General features: G+C 40.2%; 1 protein-coding gene across 1 annotated transcript in view; it reads left to right on the plus strand.

Annotated features, from left to right (window-relative positions):
• Positions 1-397: 397 nt before the first annotated feature.
• Positions 398-24397, plus strand: part of b3galt1b (UDP-Gal:betaGlcNAc beta 1,3-galactosyltransferase, polypeptide 1b) — a 61363-nt gene continuing 37363 nt past the window's right edge. Inside the window, exon 1 of the mRNA XM_084362566.1 lies at positions 398-463. The gene's annotated coding sequence lies outside the window, so the exon portion shown is untranslated. The remainder of the gene's footprint in view (positions 464-24397) is intronic.

Raw genomic sequence — 24397 nt, forward strand, 5'->3', positions numbered from 1 at the left:
CTCCATGAGAAAAGGTTTGGGCACAACTAAATTGCTATTTTTTCACTTCCCAGACATATTCTTTACTTTTCTTTTTCTAATTCTTGTCTTAACTAATATCATTTTAAATGTTCTTGATTGTAAACACCACTCAGCTACTTCATGTGCGGCTGTGAGGGGCAGGACAGCAGCTCAATGTGTTTGCAGGAGTTAACTAGAAATTCTCTCACAGCGTCAATCTAGCTTGCTACTACCGTCTACGTGCACGCCCCCTTTTCCCTCCCTTTTGAGCCGATTGGTTCGGAGTATATCGGATTACGCGCTGATTGGCTGGCTCCAGCTCGTCAGGCGGTACGTCAGCCCAGCAGCACTACCATCATGTTTCCCCCTCCTGGTGGAAATAACAGTGCTTTAGGATGCTGGAGCAAAGCGGCAGCGTATCATCAGGACCACAAGTGTGAGTGGGATGGAGACACTGAGAGAGGTAGGCGCAGCAACGATGTCCTCTCTGCCCGACGTGGTGTGTGTGCAATGCGGCTTGTGTTTTCTCTCTGTGCGATGTGATGCTTGTACTTTAAAAAAAAAAAGATTTTCTGCAGTGTTTGTAGATTCGCATATCCGCAGATAAAAATCTGTCCTTCCTGGTTTCCGTGCGCTCGTCCGCAGCTCTTCGGGTGTCCCGGGTTTACTGTGGGGCTGTGATCCCCGCTTCCTGTCCGCTGCAGTTAAACCCGTCTGAGTCTCCGGTGATGCAGCTACTTTTGGCTCAGTCTCCTTCCACAGTACATGCTGATCTCAGTCCTGTTTGACAAGGGCCACCGACACCTTCTGCACTTACAAATGCGTAGGATGTCCAGCAGGAGGGGAGGTGCAGAGTTACATATGGCAGCTTATCAAACTTTAAACAGATGCATGTTGGCTTTTTTATTTTATTTTTTTATTTTAATGTGATGTGTCTGCAGAGTGCCAGTCTTTGATTTAAAAGGATAGCATTTGACTTGAGTCATGCATAAAATAAAATAGCTGCCAGTTATTTATATTTTTCTATTATTATTCATATTAAGTCAATAAATGATGATGCTCAGTGAGTCAGACCTTGAATTTAAAACTGAAATAAAAAATCTCTAGTGATGTTTTGTTTAGCCTGTTGAAGTTTTGATTGGTCATAGAAGCACATTTTTGTATCCTTAAAGGGGCACTCAGAATTTTAATATTTACAAATATCTGTGAGGTAATAATACAAACTTAGAAATATTTTTTTTTTTTCCATGACTGAATAAACAAGCTGTTCTCAGAGGAAAATAAGGCCCCAACTGTTTGAAGTTAGAAAGGTGGCAGGGTCCGCCACATATAAACAAAGTAAAACAGTATTAAACTGTGTTTTCTTTTAAGGTCAGTTTGTTTATTCAGTTTATTCAGTCTTGAAAACAAAGAGAGTTTGTTTATTTAGTTAAAAAGATCTTTCTCTTCTGATTCAAATTTCTGACATACTGCTCCTTTAATTTTCTTCCCTTTTGTGATACACAACTTGAGCATCATTTTCTCACGCCGTGCATTCTTCAGAGTCGTCTCTTTAATTACTAATGTGGCGACAATGTGATGAAAAATGATCAGAATAGAAGTTCAAAGTCAAAGAGTGAGGGAGCTCTTTCTCTCTGTGGAGGAGCCGTGTTTCTTCTCGCTGCCATTACTGGGACATTTTAGATCATTATCTGGATCAAATGCTAATGCGCTCTCTCATTCAGCCACATGATGGTTTCCATTACATGTCCATCTGCCGGTACAGTAAGTAGGCTTAGCGTTATGTGCCAGACTGCCTGCGTGTCTATCTAGAAGCATCTTTTTGTTGATTTTGTTCGCTGCAGAGCTCGTGCTCATAGTACAACTGCTCCATGTCTGCGTCTGTGTCCTGCTTACTGCGACTGCTCTCGCTAATCACATTTCTGCAAGGTGTAATTAGTCTGGGGAGTCTGAAGCCTTAATCCGCGGTTTAAGTGCACTGTGTCTTTGCTTAGTCAGTGTTGCTCCTCTTGTTACACCAGGCTTACAAGCAGCATGCATTCAGATTGTGTCAGTGTATTTAGCGTTTGTTTTACAGTAGGTGACTGTTGCCTGAGGTCTGTGTGAAGCACATGAAGGAGAAAAAGTTAGGATTTTACGTTCTTCTTTGCTGGTGTTACACAGTGCATCCTGTCTGTTCGGGTCTACGATGGATGTTGTATCAAGTCAAGACAATAGCACAGATTTCACTTGCCCAAAACAGCCTGGGCAGATTTGTGCTAATAATAGGCTGACATGTGCGCAGCTTCTTGTCTTGCAATATTTCTGCCAGCTCCTTCTCTCCTCTAAAAGCTTTACACATTCTTCACGGAGAAATGTGAAACATCTCCTGACCTATTTGAGAACGGGCAGAGGGCCAGTACTGTATACGAATGTCAATGACTTCGATAAAACTTATTGTCTCCTCCCTCACACACACTTAATGCAGCCTTCTGGCAGCCTCGCATTGAATGATTACAGCAGAAATTCATGAGAAACAGCCACAATTATATAATATGATGCGTAATGCTGTAACTTTGTTTGCATTATCCCTTAAAGCAAAGTCAAACAGGCTTCAGTAGGGCTCTAAAGAGCACAGTAGCTAGCAGGAGGCAACCTCTGAAAAATGAGACCCGAGGAATGACATTTTTGAGAATCGCTGTAGAAGTTTGCCTACAGAGTGTTGCTTCAATTATCCAACTTAATGCACACACACCTTTCTGTTTCCCTCCCCAGTATGTGTCTGCTCTGTTGACTTTCTCCGTCAGATGTATGTTTAAAAAGTTGCTCATTTGTTGCTGTTTTTGTGGTTTTTCCTCCCGATCCCGTTTTCACATGGAGTTAATAATTCAACTATTGAAACTACCAAAACCAACGTGATACCGAATGATGTAGCAACAACAAGGTGCACTTACAAGATTTAACAAAACAAAACCAAATATACTTGGACAGCCTTTTATATACCTGGGTCGCCCACCCAAGTAAAGTATATGTACAGACTAGACTATGCTCTCAAGATGTGACTGAATTCCTTAGACACCGATGAACAAAGCTTGTTAAAATGCTAATTTAAAGGAATAGTTTGTAGGATTTAGTGGCATCCAGTGTTGAGGTTGCAGATTGCAACCAACTAAATACACCTCGTCTGACTAAATGTATAGTAGAAACTATAGTGGCTGCTATAAAGTGCAAAAGGCCCTCTTTGGAGTTAGTGTTTGGTTTGTCCATTGTGGGCTTCTGTAGAAACATGGCAGTGCAACACAATCTCACTCCCAACTCTCAACTCAATTGTGGCAGCTTGGTCAGTGGCCTAAGTCTAACCCAGTTAGACTTTCAAAGTAAAGCTTGCTCCCAAATATTTCACATTTTATAACATAATAGGACTTTTGGACTGCTACTAATGTTATGAAACAGTTGCAGTTTGGTTAGGTTTAGGCACAAAAGCTACTTGTTTAGGTCTTGCAACATTTATTCTGGCGATTGGGTTTCGTCTGACTAGACCTCTTCTCAGGTTAACTGGAGCAATGCAGCAAAACTGCTAAATGAATTAACTCGAGATGCTCAGAAGAATCATAAAAGTGCTGTTTGTAAAACTATAAAAGGTACAACAAAACTTTACAGAGGAGAGTGAAGGAGACGTCAATAAAGCCCAGCCTGTAAGAGATGCTCTGGTAGTAAAGTTGATTTGTTGAGTGCAGCTCCTGCCTGATTTTATGTAAATTTCATGCATTTTTTAAAATTGTTTTTATGCCACAGTACAACTTTACTGCATGTATTTCCTGTGAAACTGGTGTAAGTTTTAATAATTAACCCTGTTGAAGTTTAACTGGGCAGGGAGCAGAGATAACGAAAGGCATGCAGGAAACACAAGATGTTTGTTTTGGCAAAGGCAGCCATCTGTGCATCCGACAATGGATATTTCCGTTGGATATGATCTCTTGTGATATGTTATTGACCCTCAGGCATCGTTATTGTGATTGTGTCTGTTGCGTTACTGATGGAGTGTTTCCTTTACCTTCTTGCTGCACGTGTTTTAATATTTTCTGTCGTTTCAGCGTTCTATCAGTTTATGGATGTTCAGACTGTTTCTGGTACACTCTCATCTCAGATGTCTATAAAACTCTTTGAATACCAAGAAACTCTTCATATTACCTACAGTACTTTTTGCTTTTTTGGTATATTTTCCTCTTCAGTTACACAGTTGTTACGATGTATTTTTGATCATATCGCAGCATTGCCCAGGACCTGGTGTTGTATCCTATCCTCCAAGTGTGCAAGGAGTGGTACTGGAGCATATGAATAAGTGTTAATATTTAATTGACACTTTTCCCATCAGAACATTATGATTCATATTGTTTATACATTGAGAATGCGCTCCGTTGGGTGAAGTGCTGGTTTTATGAGCTTGGTTAAAGCTCATGTGTAGACTGTGTTTTCACCCTGCTGTATTTACAGTCTGGTGGCTCAATATCTACTTTCTGACTGCAAGTACAGTAGCAATTATTTTTATAATCTGTTGTTTTGTCTACTCATTGTCAGGAGATTGTGTAAATTGCTTATTACCATTTCTTAAATCCCGAGATGAGATCTTCAAATTGCTTATTTGTGAGACAAACAATCCAAAACCCCAAAGTATTCAGTTTTCTGCCAGATAAGACAACAGAGAGCAGCAAATCCTCAACGTTGAGAGGCATTAGCTGTGTAATATCAGCTTGAATAAAGACTTTACAACAATTATTCGATTTTCAAATTGGGAAATTGATTATATTACCAATCAGCATTCACAGACAGCATATGCTATACTATTAGCCTGTTCTACATATATTGAATAAACATGTAATTAGCAGGGTGTAGGGGCAGCCTTATCAGTTCTCAGAGACATGTAGAGTACTTGCTCGTATTGATTATCAGATAGTGAGCGGGATGAATGCAAAAAAGGGGATGATCCCAATTGGAGGTTGTTGGGTCGGGCTGATCTTGGGGTAAAAATGAGGCCAAGTAGAAACAGGGTTTGTGTGTGGGTAGAAGGGAGATAGAGCATGCACAGGATTGAGGGAGAAGAGGGAAGGTGATAAAAGGAGGGATGAGAATGACGTGAAGAGGGATCAATGAAGGGGAAAAGTGCAAAGGTAAAGGAAAGATATATATGTATATACGCAGGTGTTGATCCTATCCAGATATAGAAATAAATCTTTGAATGTTGCTTACTATATACTCCTTGCTCATACACTGAGGAGAGCTTCTCCCTTCTCCTCTTGGGAAAATAACCAAATTGATTCAGATGTTATGAATAGACCCATTTTGCCTCAAATTATGTGTTGGCATTAAAGCTGATGTTTTCTGTGTTTTGAAGAACCCCAGGCAATTATAGCTTCCATCCTACTTCCTATTAACAGGACCCGATTAAACATGCTTACCAGTAACAAAACATTTTTATTTTGCTTTCTGAAACTACTGATCTGTCCAGCAAAACAAACGCAGTTGTCTGAATTGAGTCAGAATATGGTGTTTTAAATGTGAAATCAAGACACATTACCTGCTTACATGCTTATTTTAAAGAGGAATACAGCAGTTATACAGTTGGGTTGTATTTTTAAATTAAAAGTATAAAATCCTAAAATGGGTCGCCGTTAGGTAAAATATTTGTTGGGGAAACACTGGATTGATAAGTTGAATTTTTGAAAAATGCACATGTATTTTAAAATATCTTATTTGGTATGTCCCTTTTTTGCTTTAATGACTGCATGCACTCAGGTTGGCATGGACTCCACAAGTTGCTGTTTGTCCTCTGATAACCCCTTTCAACCAAAGCTAACCAAGTTCTGGTTCTGGGCTGGTGGTAGCGCTGGTTCAGAGTTGGTTCAACCTGCAGACCTTTTAAGAACCAGTTTGCTTGCTCATGGGCATCAGTCACTGTATACGTCTCCAATTCCTCAGTCTCGCTTGGAACAACTGTGGCGGACTCCATCAACGCTTTACAAGTGTTGCTTCTGGCTTTGCAAACCTACATTGGCATCCAAACATGATCGGTCCTCGGACCGCTGTTGCTTTGATTTGGCGCCCATGTTGTTTATTATATTTTGTTTATTCTCCTTTGATACGTCAGAACATGCTACAGTGCCTCTTTTTTGTTTTGTTTTTTTTTAAAAATGGCAGTCATAGACATGATAGTTGGTCCTTGGTCACCCCAGTCCCTGACGTAAGCAGTTATCAGTTGGTGCTGCTCTGGAACCAACTTTCCTGGATGTCGAAATGCAAAGAACTGGATCCAGAGTAGGCACTGTCTCCGAACCAGCACCTGAACTGCCTTGGTCAAAGGGGAGATTACTAGAAGACAGCCTTCTTTTGACAGTACTTTAGTTGATTGGAGTCTTGTGTTGTTTATTTAACATTTTGTATCTGTGTTAAAGTTACTTTTCTATCTCTCTGGGAACTAAGCTTGATGTATTGATCTTCTGATGGGATGGTTACTTTGGGTTTGCCTGATCGTGCCTTGAATACAACTGATCCAGTTCCATGCACAGCTCCGTTAGAAACCTAGACTCTAGCCATGATTGGACGCTGAGAAAGCCCCTCTTTGCTCAGATTGACAATTTGACTTGATTTACTTTCCGAAACCTCAAAATTGCTGATTACTTTCAGGTTTACATGAGTTTTTCAATGTGGTCTCAGAGTTTTGGACCCCACTGGTCCATATTGTCACAGAAAAGTTAGCTTATTTTGAGGATTCTCGACAGAACACATCAGAACAACCTGCTAATTAAGACAAGCCAGAAGCAAAGAAATGCACCCCAGCTATAGCTTCTTTCATAACTAATTATGAAACTGAAATGTTTTCATGGTCCTTTGGACCGCAATTGTAATTCTACTTAATTACATTTGCGACCCCTTTATCACATATAGCATTCACCTTCTTTTAACTGTCTTGTTAGTGTGCGAGCATCCAAATGTGTTTCCGGATTTATGATCCTCCCACGCACATACTGTAATTACTCTTTGTATTCAAATTTTAACAAGACTCTGGAGCAGCCTCTCGACTACTTTTTTTGTTCCTTTTCATAAATGAGATTCTTCCTAATAAACAGTGAGAACCGTCATAAACAATTTACAGATTTGGAAAAACAAACACAATTTGAAATACAATTCTGGACACAACAAAAATGTTTATATTTCAAATAGATTATTATTCTCTCCTGAATGAATTATAGGCTTGTTTACCAACAATATTGGCAGTTTTGTTCTGTCCATATTTATGCATACAGTATTTCCCTGTTGTCTTGTTTAGCATACCCCAATTATTGACAGATTTGCTCATGAATCAATGTGAGAAAGCATCCTGATTACACCGAGTTGTGGGCAGCATTCATCTCTGTTCCATCTGTTTCCTGTACAGACAGTGAGACTGAAGAAACACATTTTACTGTGAGGCACTGAGGAACAATTCCGGCCCATGATTGGTTTCTAGCTACCTTATTAGAGGAATGAGTCTGAACGGGGGCCTGTTGAAGTTTGACTTGATTTCCCCAGTGAGCGGCAGATCAAACCATTTTTTATTGCCGTGACAAAAAGGGCCCTGGACAAGTTCTGCAGGAGTCATGACCCTCATACGGCAAAGCAACTTCAACACTGATGCTGCTCCTGATGTGAACCAGCATCATGACTCATACAATTTAAATTGAAGTGTACAGAAGGCACTGTTTGTTCTTCAGTAAAAGTGGAGCAGCATTTATAGATCCATTTCTGTGGGTTTGAAGATGAAGGGGGGTATTTTGTTGGATGTTTGACTCCTTTGTGAACTCTTGTGGTGTTTGTCTTTAAAATACAATGCAGACAGGCTAAATCATTTACTCCATTTGCTAGCTAAAGATAAGATGTTGCAGATGATATGCTGTCGTCTTACACTGTCCTTTTATTTTGTTTTGCTGCAGGGAGGCGCACAGACTTTTTGAGGGGCTGTTGATTTAACCTTAAAGGTGCAATATGTAAGAATTGGTCATCTGTCAAATTCATACTCAAAACAAATAGGGGGCAGCATATTATTAGTAACCGCTAACTGCTGCTAAGTGGGGCTGCCGTTAGCTAGTTAGCTTAGTTAGCCATGGAGCTAGTGGTCTAGACTGGGAGCCTGGATCACCGGGAGGGTGTTGGTTTTTAAACTGCTGGTGCAGGAACTTTGGACCAGGACAAGATATCTCATCAGCACAGTACTCAGATGTCATAATGCCAAAGCTATTATTTATTCACATTCTGTTCATTTTTTAAAATTGTTTTCCAACTAAAAATTTCCATATTGCACCTTTAAAAAAGGCAAAATGGCAACTTCACATCTGCTTGTTGGTTGAAAATTCACAACCTGAATGATGCATATTCAAGAACAAAGCTAGATGATCATGTCACAAGCCAGAATGGTTACTCGTATTTACTGTATGCAGCAACAACAACAATTATATTTTGTTTGTTTGTTTGTTTTCTCTTTCCACAGGGGAAACTTGGCCAAAAAATCATATCTACAGAAAATGCCAGATTAGATTTCTGTAGAATAGATGAAAACCATGTTTGATGAATGCCCTCCAGGGAAAACAATACTATTTAAATAGTAATATTTTAAGAGCGAGTAGTCATTCAATCAGTGTTAATGATTTTCCGTTCTGCATCCTCCGCTATTTTCGGCTCACAGAATTTGCTAAAGCATTTTTCCAGCCGAGCTGGTAAAGTGAGATACTCAGTAGTCTACCATAACAGAGCTGTGTCATAATCCTTTAACATATATGCTCTCTGACTGGTCGTCTGTCTCAGACAGCTGAGCAGCTTCATAGTCTTTATCAGTCTGTGAGCTCAGCCCAAATCTGATTTATTTTCCTCACACTCCTACAACTCTGAATGCCTCAAAAACTGACGTGTACATTCAGAGCTAACAAATTGCTCTCCTGGGGAATAAAATGGGCCGATGCAAAAGAAAAAATCAATGCAGAAATGGCAAAATTCTGCAAAATCTCCACTCAAACAATTGAAAAAGACTGTTGAAGGTATGAAGGCTGACGTCTAGAAGTGGCTGAGATCCTTGAGATAATTTAAACTGACACATAGAGTCATTCTTCCCATGTAGCCTTTTTTATTTCCCTGCGTTGTTTACAATTTCTTTTCAGGTAGAGCTTACATTTCCATCTTTTGTGAAATTCATGTATGGTTCCCAGAGCTGAACAAAGTCTTTCCACTTGTCCTTAGCAATATAGATTAGTCTTTCCAGACCGATACAGTCAGAAGGTTCTGTAATCCACATCCTTAGTGAACGGGCATCCACACTCCAACACAGTGCAATACATCTCCGACATACATGTTATAACATCCTTCCAGAAGTTTGGGATCTTTGGACATAGACTCAGAGGGAATGGAGGGACATCTGCCATGAGCAGCAGCAGCAGTAAGGAAAAAACACCAATGGAGTTCAGACACTGGTAGTGGTGGTGGTGGTGGCTGCCGATTCTGCTGAGACAGATGAGGCTGATGAAATGAAGCTGTTGAATCTGCAAAGAGTGGGCGGTAATGAGGAGGTGGAGGGGGCACGTAAAAAACAGCAGCATGAATGAACTAAAGGCAGAGAGAGAACCATATCTAAAAAGACAGCAACAAGATGATAGGCTAACAATGTAGGTGTGTCGCTGTGCTATTGGATATACGTGACCTGCTGATGTGAACGGCTGATGGTAATTGATAGCCTGAGATAATGATGGCAGGAAATTATAAGTGAGCATGCGTGGGAGGAGTGAATTAAAGGATGGCATCAGAAATAAACTAAATGCCCTAAGCAAGCAAAAGAATGGTCCCACTGGCCGTCCTTTTGCACGAGCTTCATTTATACTATACTGTTTAATCAGAATTATGACAGCAGCATATGCAGATGTTGCACATATTCTCATGAAGACTCATGAATATGTGTCTGAGTGTTCCCCACAGAGTAGCTGTGTACTTGTGGCAGGTGGGCGTCGATATTTGACGACCTGATAATGGCACTCAAATATCAACTACCTTTCTTCAGAATCGATTCAAGAGTGTGTCTACTTCACATACTGTTGCTTTAATTATTCATCTTAACGAGTGGGTTGGGTACTGTTATTTGAACCTACCCGGAATTCGACACCAGTACCCGACGGTACCTTTTTTCTGGTTCTTTACTCTCTCTGTAATAACAAAAAAAGTAATTTCAGCTCTAATCATTCACTTCTAGAGACAATATATCATGAATCATATTGCCAGTAACAATGCACATTATTAGCATGTTAATTGGAATTCCCATGATGTGTTAGCATCAAGCTAGCGGGCATGAGTGCTTTGTCCTCAGTATGCAATTCACATACTATCGGTTTCATACCGAGGTCTCGGATATATTAAGAAACATACTATTTTAGTAAACTAAACAGCATGTGGATGAGGAAATTCCGATGCAGTCAGTGGCTGAGTTTTGGGGAGACATCTCACTCTGTCTCTATTTCTATAACGTTACTGTAAAGATGCGCACTCTGGTACCGAAATTTGGCACCGATTGGTACCGACGTAATTACAGTACTGAGTTCAGTACCCAACCCTACTTAATGCACACACAGAAGATAAAAGTATAAAATGTTCAAATTGGTTGCCAAATATGCTTGTCAGCCATTAATATACCTGGGGGCACCACCCAAGTAAAGTATATGTGTGGGAAACACTGAGTTGATCGTAACTAGAGCTACAAGGATTAGTCTGGTTCCATGTAAGGATTTGATTTTCGTTGTCATTTCTGATAGTAAATGAAGAGTATTTGGTTTTTGGACTGTTGAAAAGCAAGCTGAAAAAAAGCAATGTTGAGTGTTTTTCACTTTTTTTTTTTTACATTTTATAGACTCAACAGTTAATCAATTAATCATGCAAGCAATCTGCAGATTAATCAACAGTAAAAAATAATTGTTAGTTGCCGTCCTTCACAGAGAGACATTACGATGCCACTCAATAAAGTTCATTGTAAAAGTTACAAGTGGATCCTCTTGTCTAATATTGGCACTGAATGTTTAAAAGTGATTTGTTTATGCACAGTAGGCTCTTGTTAGTTTAGAGAGCTATAAAGGCAAAATTTTCATCTGATGCAGTGTGTGATTTGTTAAGTCATGGAGTAAATGAGCCCTCTGTTTGCTAGCAGGAACAAGTCCCTCCGGAGCTGGAGTCCCCTCATTTAAACTCACACTGAGGTCCCAGAGCTGTGGACACTCTCAGGGCTTGCATATGAATATGCAATATGGTACACTAGTGTCCAAATCCGCCCATTAAACACTTTCACTCCTAATCCTAATCTGTCTAATCTCACTGGGTTTGGTTTAGTCGGGTTCATTTAACAGAGGAGAAAATATGGCTGTTAGCATATCAGAGTTCATTTGAGGTACATACTACACTCAGTTTGAGAAGTCTATCAGCTCTGGTACTTCAAAGTGGCAAAGATCTGTCGGGTTATTTCTCCTGGCCTCAAGTCAAAAGCACTTGTGTCTTAAAAACATGCATTGAAAGAGAGCCGGTGCTTTGCCTTATCCATATTTATAGCTGTATCATCTCGGGCCACAAAGGCAACAACAAAACAAAGCTGTGCATAAGAACACAGAGCCTGTCAGAGGGAGAATAAGTGTTTTCTGATGGTAGTGAAAAGTAGATTTATTCTCTATGTGTGTATGTGTGGCAGCGTCTCGATAATGATGTTAGTGTCAACATTTTTAAGCCACTCCTCACTGCGGTGCCCTGCAAAGTATCCAAAGTAAGTAACGGACGTCTTCTGAATACCTCTCACTTGTTCCGGGGCAGTTATCAGAGAAAATATGAGGAGATGCCTGTGATCTCCTCTCTCTCTCAAGGGCACCGAGCAACGGGACAACCTGTGAAGGCGACACTATAGCAGCACCTCGCACAAAGCAACTCGCAGCCTGCCTGGAATTGATATTCCTCAAAATCCACAGCCAATTACTGAAGTGGCGCCTCGGTGGTGGCTGCAGAAACTGTATGATGTATAGCTCAGGAAGATGAAAAGGGCTTCAGTCCTGCAACATACAGTGTGATGTGCTTCAAGCGCAACATCAATCCTGACTTGTGTTTTGGCGTACAAGTGGATGATTGTCCTGAATCTGTATATCCTAAAGCGCTGGAGCAGTCACTGTCGCTGTTGCTGTTGCTGCAATGGTTGCTTGAGAAGAGTTTTTTAGTTGAAACATGACTTAAATAGAGACATTTTAACCAAAGGAGTCGAGGAAACCCAAATATTCAATCATCCCGAAGCATTCCTCAAGCACTTTTTCCCTTGTTATTCTGCCACGCCTGCAGGGGCTCTAGGGAGGTTTGTAATGTAGGCTACTTTTTTTGCTTTTACCCCAATAAAAAAAATACTCATCAATTGTAGATTATGCATTTTTGATGTAATGTGATGCCACAGAAACAGGACAATTATCTATTTCAGAAGGTACACTTCCTTAGAGGTGTGCAAAAGTCAAATTATCTGGAATATTAACGTAACTGCTGTGAATTTGAATTTTAGAGGCATTCTGAAGCGATCGTACAAAGAAAAAGAAAGTAAAAATGGTACAGAACAATACAATCATTTAGCAATACAATATTTTAGTTTTACAACAAGGTACACATGCTAACATGCTCAAAGGCTGACAACATGCCAGCAGGCTAACATGCTACAAGTGGTCCAACAAGGTACACATGCTAAAATGCTAACAGGCTAACTTGCTAACAGACTCAAATGCTAACAACAAGTTAACAGGATAACAAGCCTACAAGTGGTCCAACAAGCTACACATGCTAACAGGCTACCAGGCCTACACATGTACTGTAACTTGACTGTATGCATAGCTACAGATGCATATTACAGAATCATGATGTAATTTTACATCTGAATACTGTATTTTCACAGTGTATGGCTTACATTGGAGACACAATACATCACTGTGGTTTATATTGGTGTGAAATAATTACAGTATACTAACATGAATCTACTGCAATTATTAGACAGTAATTTACAGTGTTTTACAGTGTAGGCAACATCTGTTGGTGATAAAAAATTGTGCTGGGCGGTATGACCAAAAATGTATATCACGGTATTTTTCAAAATTCTAACGGTTTCACGGTATATGACGGTATACCGCCCAGCACTAATATAAAAAGAGTGACAAGCTCTCCAGTTAGATGCACTTAATGGGAAAATGTGATTTGTTTGGGGGGATACAGAATTGTAATGACATGTGTCTCACATGTCATCTCTTCTTTCAGCTGAAGCTCCAGTGTGAAAGAAAAAAAAAAAAACGCAAGTTAAATTAGACCATTTGATGGAAACTCACTTATCTGCTTCCTGGTGTGTTCATCAATCAGCCAATAATTATATCAGTTAATTATGATGAAGAAACACAAACAAGATTTTAAAAAGAGATGATGGCTGTGTTTGGCAGAGGGAGATAAATACACATGGTTTCTCTGGTCCATTTGCAGTAATATCAGCACAAGATTAAAGACCCTGTCTGGAAGGCTATTGAAAGCTGAATAAGGGTAATATCTAGCTGGACTGGATGGAAAAATAAGAGATTCAGAGACAGAGTTAAAGTGTTGCCTTTTTCTAGCTTAAGGGAGCTCTTGCAAAATGAAAATATCTTTTATAAACAGAGTATTTTTTTGAGTCAAAGCCAACTGTGCAGCTACTGTATTGTGGCTCACCATTGCCTGATCAGCCTGGGGTGCCATTTCTGCAGGCCAGTCATTCACTGTAGGCAGCATAAAAATAACAGATCAAAGAATTATTCATTAACATATCCAGCACACTGAAATGTAAAATAAAAAAAAAATGCATAAATGTAACACCACTGGGGAAAATGACGTTTAAAGCTATTTGACAGGGAAAACATAAAAGTAGCCAAAATAAGTTGTAGTTGTGAATTGTCATGGAAACATCACACAGTATGTTTCCTTCTCAGGTATTTTCTACACAAAGAAGCTTTGGAGAATTTAGTACTTTAAATATGACTGGACCATTCATACAAGTGTACAGATAAAAGCAGGCATAAACAAAGACAAAGCGACAGTCACAACTGAAAACAATGACATACAGTAATAATGATACGCAAATTGAAACTCAGTATGCAAATCTTTTCAGGTCAGTGCTGAATATTAAATAACGCAACAATTGAACCTATTTTCTTTCAAATATATGTTGACAAAATGACTGCTGTCAAAAATGTGCAAATTTTGAATGAAATACTTGTAGTTTTAACAACAACATTTTCAGGAGGCGTTAAGTAACTCTTTATTTCATCACATGTGAAATATTAGTCGAGTTGCACATGTAATACTGCATGTGAAGAAGATGTTGAAGATGTGCTGTCTAACATTTCACATGTGCATGATGACATAAAATTGTAAATATAAATGAGTGTGTTTTTTTGTGTGAAAAGTGATACATTTCATTTGACCATTATTCACATTCTTGTGTTTATCATTATACCTTTTTAACTCTTTTTAGGCCTTTGTATTTATTTTTGTTCTTTGAAAATGATTTTCAGGATCAAAACTTGCTTCACTGGACAAGTATGTGAACACATACAGGAAATATGACTCATGTCATTATTGCCATTCGGTGAAATAAGTAACTCATAATATAAAATATTGATCTATTAAGAAATACTTTTGGGTTGTTTTATTTCATTCAACTCAATGACCTGTAGACCTGTGTGAAGTTCAAGCTTTACAACAAACTTTCAATTCTCAAGTGTCAAATATGACATTATGGTTTTATTTTAAAAACTTTTTAAGCCAATTTTTTAATTTGATTTGATTTCATGCTATTTTTGTGTTATGCCCGGACTTAATGATGATGGTGGTATAGAGGGCCTTGCAGACCCAAATCAGGAACCGGTACCCAGCCCAAGCTCTCTAAGAAGACGAGGAAAAACTCCCCATGAACCTCAGAACAAATTTGAAGGGACATGGGAAGAAACCTCGGGAAAGGCAATTCAGAGAGAGATCCCCTCTCCACGGACGGCTGGGTGTGTATGCGCATTTGTTCTCGAACTAATTGAATTTTTTTTTTTATAATTAAAGAATTTCTTCTTTGATTAAGGTTGGCTAACCCGAGCACCTGGAGAAAACCAGTAGTAGCTCAGTGAGAACAAATGCCTGTGTTTGAATCCATCTCAGTTCCTGAGCATGGATCTGGGCACTAGAAGAACTTCCTGTACCATTTCTTCTTTGTCTTCTTCTTGCTCATGAGCTCTTCCAGCTGGGACCTCATGGAGCTTTCCTTCTCCTTCCACTCCTGCTCCTTTTCCTGCAGCGTCTTCTTGAGGCCCTCTGTGGCCTGAATGAGGGATGTCTTTTCCTCTTGCCACTCCACCTGATGACTCTTCAGCTTCTGCTCAGCAATCCATACAGCAGCCACGAGGGTTTTGTTCTCGAATTCCAAGTCTTCTTTGGCCTGAATGAGGGATGGCTTTTCCTCCTGCCACTCAATACGATGGCTGTTGATGCTATTCAGAGCAGCCACCAGGTTGTCATTGGTGTGTTTCTGCTCGTCCAGCTGATCCTCATAGAGAGCTCTGGATTTCTCCATCTCCTCCAGCAGGGATGTTTTCTCCTCCTGCCAGCAGGGGCACTCGGTCTCCAGCAGATCCTCTGCCTTTTTCAGGGCAGATGCAATCTTCCTGGTTTCCTCTCTGTGTTCCTCAAGCTGGGCTTGATGGGAAGCCTGAGATCTTTTCACAGCCTCCTTCTCCTCCTGTTGCATATCCTGCACAGTCTTCTTCAAGTCGTCTGTGGCCTGAATGAGGGATGTCTTTTCCTCCTCAAAGAGAGCTCTGGATTTCTCCATCTGCTCCAGCAGGGAGGTTCTCTCCTGCTGCCAGGAGAGGCGCTCAGTTTCCAGAAGATCCTCTGCTTTTTTCAGGGCAGATGCGATCTTCCTGGTCTCCTCTGTGTGCTCCTCAAGCTGGGCTTGATGGGAAGCCTGGGTACTTTCCAGAGTCTTCTAAGCCTCTTTCTCTTTCTCGGACAGTTTTTCCTGCAGCTTCCGAACTTGAGCCCTCTCAGAAACAAGATCAGCCTCTAGCTGTTCGGCTTTTGTGCGAGCCTCAAGCTCTGCTCCATCTATGTCAAGGAGCTGCGCCTTCAGTGTCTCTGAGACCGTTTGAGGCTGTGATTTCAGATCCTTGATCTCCTCTGACTTTAGATCCTTCGACTTTTTCATCTCCTGCGATGTGTCTTTAAGGGTCTTGCTGTGAGAAGTCTGCACTTCAGGTTCATCGCAGAGCAAGTGTCCGTGAAGGGAAAACGAAGCAATTGAAGGTTCAGCCTTCATGTACTTAAGTAAAAGTTAAATTATACTTCATTGACTGATTTTTTATGCCTAAACAGACTTAAAACAAACTCTCTTTGTTTTCATGTCTGGATAAACAAACTGGCTTTAAATCACACTTATCCATGACTTCGATGAGACAGAGAAATGTATGATTTGTTTGTACCCATACCAGCATTTTCTAGCGTACATGAACCAGATTTGATTGGCTGCCTCAAGATCTCCAAATCTCTTTATCTCAATATTAATATGCACGTACAACCGGTCGATGTTCAGACAGTTTAGAGTTTAGAGAGTTGTCTAGTTCCCTTCTCCTCAACGAACGCATGCCTCAAACACTTAAATCAGCAAGACCACCCTCGCTCTCAGACAATCCAAAACAGGAAGCAGGAAAACTGACTCAAAAATAACGAAAAATAAATGCCAACTTTATCATCGTTATCATGGAAAATTTTACTATGAAAATTATCGAGATTGTTTTATCGCCCAGCCCTAATTTTAGGCAATGTGCTTGTGCCATGTATACGATAACAAGTACAGTATCTATTACATCTCTGTGTTCACCTTCGTAAGAGCTTGTTCCAGGTTGCATTTAGCTCAGTGCACTCAGAGCAGAGGAAACTGCTAGGCAAAAAATGTCAAACAATGCCACGTATCTCTTGTGACCTAGTGAGCTTGCTAGCAACCCAAACCCTCAGGAATCACCTGTGTTAGAGTGAAGAACATGAACAATGCCGGCACCTTTTTGAGGACAGGACTTTGCATACTGTTGAGCCACTAAATCACTTTAATGTGTAAGCTAACTACTTGTTAAATCACCTTGGCCCTCATACAAGAATATTTTGGCAGACATAAAAAACGTACTTTTTAAAATTCATTAACATTAAATATTCATCGACTTGAAATGTGCAAACGTACCTTAAACTGCTTGATTCGCCCTGATGAATCTCACCTGTTCATGAGGTGCCCATTTGTGTGAATTCATCATGAGCATAATTGATGCCCCTGGGATCGTCCTATTAAGCTCCCACTCCGTATGTGGGGTAAGGCTCTGTGATTTCAGAGCAAATTAGAGGTTCTTTTCTACGTAAGACAGAAAAATTTGACAAATTACTTGTATGTGCCAGAACAAATCTGTTTCAATCATGTTTACATTTGGACTTGACTGAACACATTACAGACAACTTTAGCTCGCTGTTTAGGCTGGTTATTAAACACAGATCTGCGCTGAGCACACAGAGGTAAATTCTCTCTAAAACTCATGTTAAGAAAGTTAATTTTTTTCAATCAATTAAGAAGTGTTCCTGTAAAGCAGAGGATGAGACCGCCTGCATCGTGCTACTTCTCTGCTATTGAATGTGTGCTTAGTCTCTTCTAATCTTTTTTTCTATTTGTTCAGATTTGCCAGGCCTCTGTTGTCTCTATGATGGAGACAAGTGAAGCAGAGGAAATATTCCACTGAGGTGGTTAAATTGAAAAGAGACTCGGCGTAATAACATTCTTTCAGGGGGTCCACTGTTCCTCATTCATGACCCTGTGCCAGCCATATTAAATGAATCTGAATGAATCCTGAATCCCTCTGTGATCTTGAAGTATGAGACACACTGTGAGCTCTTTTCTTTGTATTCCTTGTTTATGTTTCTGATCAGCATCGCGCTCTGAATCACCAGCTATCCCTTTGGTCACAACTACAGAGGTCAGGAGCTGAATTAATTAGAATTTAGAGCAATGCTGGAAATGTAATGCTTTAAACTAACGTTCTTCGATTAACGTGAGCAGAAAACTTAATGAATTGCTTTTTCTTAATCTTCTGGTTTGATGCGTTTCTCTGTCTGTTTGGCTTGCTTTTGTTTTGTGTGTTCGTCAGAGGAAGGAGAAGCTGTGGTGAAAGATTCGATTGAAATTGATTTTCAATAAGCAGGAAATGTCATGTGGCGTACTGTTACCTTGTAGATGCTTATGTTTATGGATGCTGATTGTCTATTCCTGTGACCGGAAACTGCGATCTATCGGAGATGCATGTTTGGGATAAGTACTAATAATAGGCACGGCGTGAAAGACTTTCTAACAGGTCTAACCAAGGGGCCGCGTTTGCCCGGCTCGGCTATAACGAGCACAGCTCCAGGGACGTGGTGGAAGGAACTCTGCATTCACCTGCTCCAGCTTCCTCATTAGCGGCGCTCTGTGTGCCCACGTGGTTATGGAGTCGCCGTGTGTGATGAGTCGTGACACGCTCTCCATCTGGTCACCATGAAACCAAACTCCCAGACTGTGCAGATTCAGGGAAGAAAAAGCAGTGAGGCAACTGAAGCTCCTCCTAAACTGCTGAGTGCTTTGCCTTTTAGTCGGAGTGACAGTTGAAATAATAAAGTCAAAATCAAAAATAGAACGAAATGAATAAAACACTGCAAATGTACTCCGAAACGGCGTCATCAGCAGCCCAGAAATGTATCGCTGTTATGACTGTTTATTTTTAGCAGCATGGTGCAGTGCTATTAGTTTTGATTTGATAGGTTACATTAGCGCGTCGCAGCACATTCCCTCACTTTGTTTAACTCCGGGACAAAATGAACAAGGTGTATACGTTGTGTTCCTCGTTGTTTCATGCCATCTTTTCATGTGGCCGTCCTCTCAGTAATGATGTCTGACGGGGACAGGTTGAACGATAAAGGTTAATCACTCTGCGTCCGAGTGCTCAAAGACCCAAATCCTTCCCGCAGTGGCATCCTTTGTATTCCTCAGGAGTAGCTGCGGCTCCTCGTCTCCCTCTGTAATTGCTTTGTAGGAGGGCAATGTTTCAGGAAAATGTACAGATAAAGGATATTTTGTTGGGTTGTAATGGCCTCAGCGTTAAAGGCTTGTGCTCTCAAGGATGTCAAATAATTTCCCGAGCTCATTTAGTAGTTTTTCTAATTAGGGTTGCAGCTACTGACTTATTATTATGGATTTATGGGTTGGAGGCTGTCCCTTTTTATTTTTTTATTTGATCCACCGTCATTAATAATTGAGATAGAAAATGTCACAAACATAGCCTGAACAAGTTAAAGGTAAATTCCAGTATTTTCAAATCTGGGCCCTGTATTTGCACGTTTTGGTGTATAAATGATTCATACTTAGTACATTTCAGCTGGCAGCGGTGACATGGCTGTAAGGTAATCCTTTGGGGCGATTGCAACTGTCAAAGTTACGTCCACTAAAAGTGCTTGTTTTTGCCACTCGAAGGCTGAGGTCGACGTTCTACTGTATGTGTCTGACAACGAAACAAATGATTCCTACAGAGATACACCTGTTTATTAAATAATAAGATCCTTTTTGTGATTAAAAACACAAATCTTATTCAAGTAGGAGAATCTTGAATTGTTGCAGGAGCAGAACAGTGGAGTTAGATTCAGAGAGAGGAGTTTGAAGTTCACAGGAGGAACAGCCCGCAAGAATTTGTTACCGAAGACACGGCTGAATGTTTAACTGATCTGATTTATCGATCTAGATGAGGCAACAACTCAAACTGTTCACCTCACAAGATTTCAAATCGAGACCTTCTCTTGAACAAGTCTTGTGTTTCTGGTTACAAAAGGGATCTTATTATTTAACAAAAAGGTCTGTCTCTGGAGGAATCGTCCATAGTAATGTCAAACACTTGTCAGTGCCAAAAACAAGGACGTTATGACCGTACAGTTGCGCCAAAGGATTTCATTGTAGCCATTGCAGCTGTGTCGTGAGATCTGCTGGACCGATCCCAGAACTTTTGGTAAATATTAATTACTTGCCCACATATGGCCTGGGCTTAAAAAATACCAGAATCCCCATTCAACAAACCTGTTATTAATGTTATCAACTTGCTGATGTTGTGAGACCAGCTGTCAAAAATACAAGGGTGTTAAGTTTACAAAGATACAAAACTTAAAAAAAAAGAAAAGGCATAAATTAGTCAAAATTGCCATTGATTAATTATTAGTTATTTGACATATCCATTTATACCATACTGATAATAATTCTACCAAACCTGCAAACGCTATGCATGCCAGCCAAGCTTAAGCTACACTACACAGCGCAAGTGTTGCATAACGCCTCACAAAGCTTATGCTCAGGTTCCCAAAGTGCAGCGACTCGCAAAGAAGATTAAAGTAACCACTCCGTGCTGTTGGAAAGGTACTGAAAAGCATTCTGTGAGCAACAGTGTTTTTCATATTTTTTCAAAATGAAGGTAGAAAATGGTATAGACACATACATCTCACTAGACTGGGTTTGTTACATGAAGAGAGAAGTTAAAATTAAATAGTGCTTTAACAGAGTGTCCCTGTTGTTTGGGGATGTCCATCGTACACACAACACTGAGCTTCAAACATTTATGAAATGTGTTTCTACTGCTTCCATTACGTGCTGCGTCATACAACCAATAATCCATTTCAAGGATTTATTACTGTCATAGTAAGTCTGTCATGAGATCCTCGGTTTTATTGACACGGTGAGGATGTATTGAAGTAGAGGTGGAGATCACAAATCACTTCCAACACTTCAGAGATTTGTAGTCGCTGACTGTAGATGGTTCACTTTATCCTGGTCTCACCACCGTTCAACCAAACTTCAGTGTGAACATCAACATTTGAACGCACCACTGTTCAAAGGCGCATTTACATACACCAAGGAAGTGAACGCACCACCCGTCGTGCCACCCAGAGTTGAGCAATGAGCAAGCTGGCAAGTTCAGTTCAACACAAAACCAGCTCGTACAGGCTGAGCAGCTGATTATTTATGACCAAGTTATCAAATCATGGTTGTTTCTGTGGCTTTTGTGGTCTTTTAATAAGCTTTTAACGAGGGAGAAACATGCTTTGAATTACAGAGCTCACAGCTAAGCTCAGCTCAGTGAGGAGCTCCACTGCTCAAATCTTCTGATTTAGCCGGTGATAGTGGTGATTCAGTAAAGTCTGTTCTGTTTGAAGATTTGTCATTACTGAAGTTTAAAAATAAGCCCCCATCTTTTACTTGTCTTAAATCTTAGTTAAAAGAGTCCACATTTGAATCAGCAGTTCAACAGTGCTTTGAAAGTGCCTTTGAGGTTTGCTTGTACTTTTTTGCAGTTCTGCTCAGTTTGCCACCGGCCTGTATCTCAAATCCTCACTGTAGGAAGTGTGATACCTCTGTGCCACCTGCCAGCAGCAGCCCTCCATCCAGACTGAACGACCCAAGGCAGTGCCACCACTGGCTTTGCAGAAGCTTTGTTTTAAAGGGGCTCTGTGGAGCTTCTGTGTTGAGCTGGAAGCCAGTCGTCAGTTTGTGTTCGAGGACTCCATTCATAAACAAACGTTAGCTACTGTCGCCGTCTGTAAGCAGAGCGAGGAACGAGCATAAAGTCACATCCTTCGTACTGTCGCGTAAAAACCGGAGTCCCTCCTGAAGAAATACTCAGTCGAGCCGCATGAATTAACTTAAACAAATTGTCCACAGGCTTGCATAGGCAACAGAGAGAGAGAGATGGGGAAGGTTTCATTTTTCACGTCACCTTCTGCTCACATATGGCTGGTAAATAAGTAATTAATACATGAAAATCGCTACAATTTGTTACATAGACCGCAGTGAGGAAGCTGTGTGGAGGACTAAAACTGCCAAAATCATGGATGAATGAATGAATAAATATATTTTTTTCTCAATAAAAAGATTATTATGCCATCTAATGCAGCTGAAATAATATTGAAAATAAAGGTAGCCATTAATTAATGTATAAAATGTGACATAGATTCACGTTTGTATTATTTTATCTATTTTTTTTTTACTTTCCCATCACATTTTCCTTTTTATTTATTCATTTTGAAATCATTTATTCGTTCATTTTTTTCTGTACTCTTCTCTCTTTGCATTTTCCCCTGTATTTATTTCCACAAACTTATTTATTTCTGTATTTTACTTTTACTTTTCCTCATCCATTTCCGCACTGAAAAAAGACCAACTTATTTGAATTGTTTCAATTGGTAACACCTAAATGAATTAAGTTCTTTTTAATTAAATTAAGTTAATAAGTTAATGTTAATCTAACTTATTAACTTAATTTCAAAGAACTTAATTCATTTAGGTGTTATCAATTGAAACAATTCAATTAAGTTGGTCCAACTGTTTTCTTTTTTCAGTGTGCTTCGTTAGGCAACTTTTCTTCGACTGGTTGATAGACATCGACATGAGTGTTTACATCGACTACACATGCCTCGCCACACACTCATCAGCTGAGAAGAAGCTAGCTCGGTAGTCTCAACAGAGCTGGCACTAGGTTGGCTATGTCTTTCTGTTGACTCTTCTCTCTTATTATTTTGTGGAGGGTTTTGTCTTCATCTTTCTAACCAAGCGTCAGATGTTCGGGAGTGTTCTCTCAAACAAACTGGTGATTTGGGGATTTATAAATAAAACTGACTCAACATGATTTCCTGCAACACCTTCTTATTTGAACAAGAACGCCGAGGTAAACAAAGCTGAACTGTACAGTACACAGTGTGTTCGTGTGCTTCTGAGATTTAAGGCTCTCGTATTCCTGCTCGCGGGTTTTTTTTTTTTTGGTTTTTTTTGTCTTAATAGCGGTTTGGCCTTGAAAAAAAACCATTTGAACAAACAGTCTCCCAAATCATAAGCTGCTCTTTTGTATTCTGCCTGTTACAATCCTGGTATTCAAACTTTATTTCTCTGCAGTCTGGACACGCAGTCTGGAATGAAGCATTGTGTCAGATAAAAGGGAGTTATAGCGAAAGCATCCATTTACAACTGAGGGAAGTGAGTCGAAGCAAACGCGCCATCCATCATTCTGGTTTTTGATGTTGAAAAGTGTCAGAAAAGGTTGCTGTAAATCTCAGTTTCAACCGTTGCAGCATACACAGAGGAGTCCTTGTCTGTTTCCTGTTTTCCACAAACTACTCGCCATATAACAATGCACAAACTGAGAATGTGTTTAGATTTTGCAGATGTTATTTTTGAAAGATTTTCCGCGGCCCTTTCACAGTCTCTACACTGCAATCTGTCTCATCACCAAATTACACTAAATCTGCCAAAACATAATTACAGACAGTTACTATGATGAATATACTTGTGTAATTACTCTGCAGTTCTATTTCACTCATCATTGACTGTCAGCACCAATTATTATCTGCATAATGAGACACTTTTTGGACAATGTAGAGCAGCTAAAGAGGAGTCGTGTGTAGTCATAACTCGTGTCTCTTCTGACTTAAATAAAAGGAGAAATTTAAACACATTCTGAAGGATTGGAGATCACGTCAGAGATGTAGCATAGGTTGAAATGTAAAATGCATTTCTTTGCAGTCATAGCCTCGGGTAGTAACGTCAGATAGTTAAGATGTTTTAAGTCGTCTGTCTGACTTAAACAAATTGCTGCCTGATTCATTTGTAAAGACGTTGCTTTTGACAGCTCCATCTGCCTTTCGGTGATTGTTCAATAAAGCTCCCGACGCAGCAAACGGCAAATAGATTCAATAAAATTGGGACAAAACAAAATCTGACAACATGTGTGACGATTTCTAATTCTGGCAGATGTCTTCAGAACAAGATGCGAACATTTGCTGCTTCAGTCTGTCACTTGCTGCTCGTCCTCTCGGTTAGGAAGGACGTGTGCAGTGATGTGCTGTGGTTTGTCCACATCGTGCACCTGTCATCCATCCATCCATCTGTGCACCCGTCCACCCATCCTTCAGTCCATCCATGCATCCACCCACCAAAGACTAGTACTGTTTCATCACCATCTGCTTCCTGTAGTAAATGCTGCAGTCACCTAGTCCTGATGCAGGGTTTAGAAGGACTGGGGAGCCACAGCAGCATCACGGTGACTTACCTCCTGTGAGGAATATTGGAATATTTGCTGATTCGCTTTCGTCTCGACACACCAGGCTGTTGGGCCATTGGTGAAAGTCTGTGGCCCTAGTTGTTGCAGTGTCCTGCACCAGCCGACACTAGTCAGCAGTTTTTTTGGGGGCCGATTGAGTATGTTAAATCAGTTGAGTCGCTGTTCATCTAAGCAAGTCAGTGCTCAAG

The sequence above is a fragment of the Pagrus pagrus genome, assembly GCF_965226575.1.
Source record: "Pagrus pagrus genome assembly, chromosome: 9".
NCBI classification, from domain to species: Eukaryota; Metazoa; Chordata; class Actinopteri; order Spariformes; family Sparidae; genus Pagrus; species Pagrus pagrus.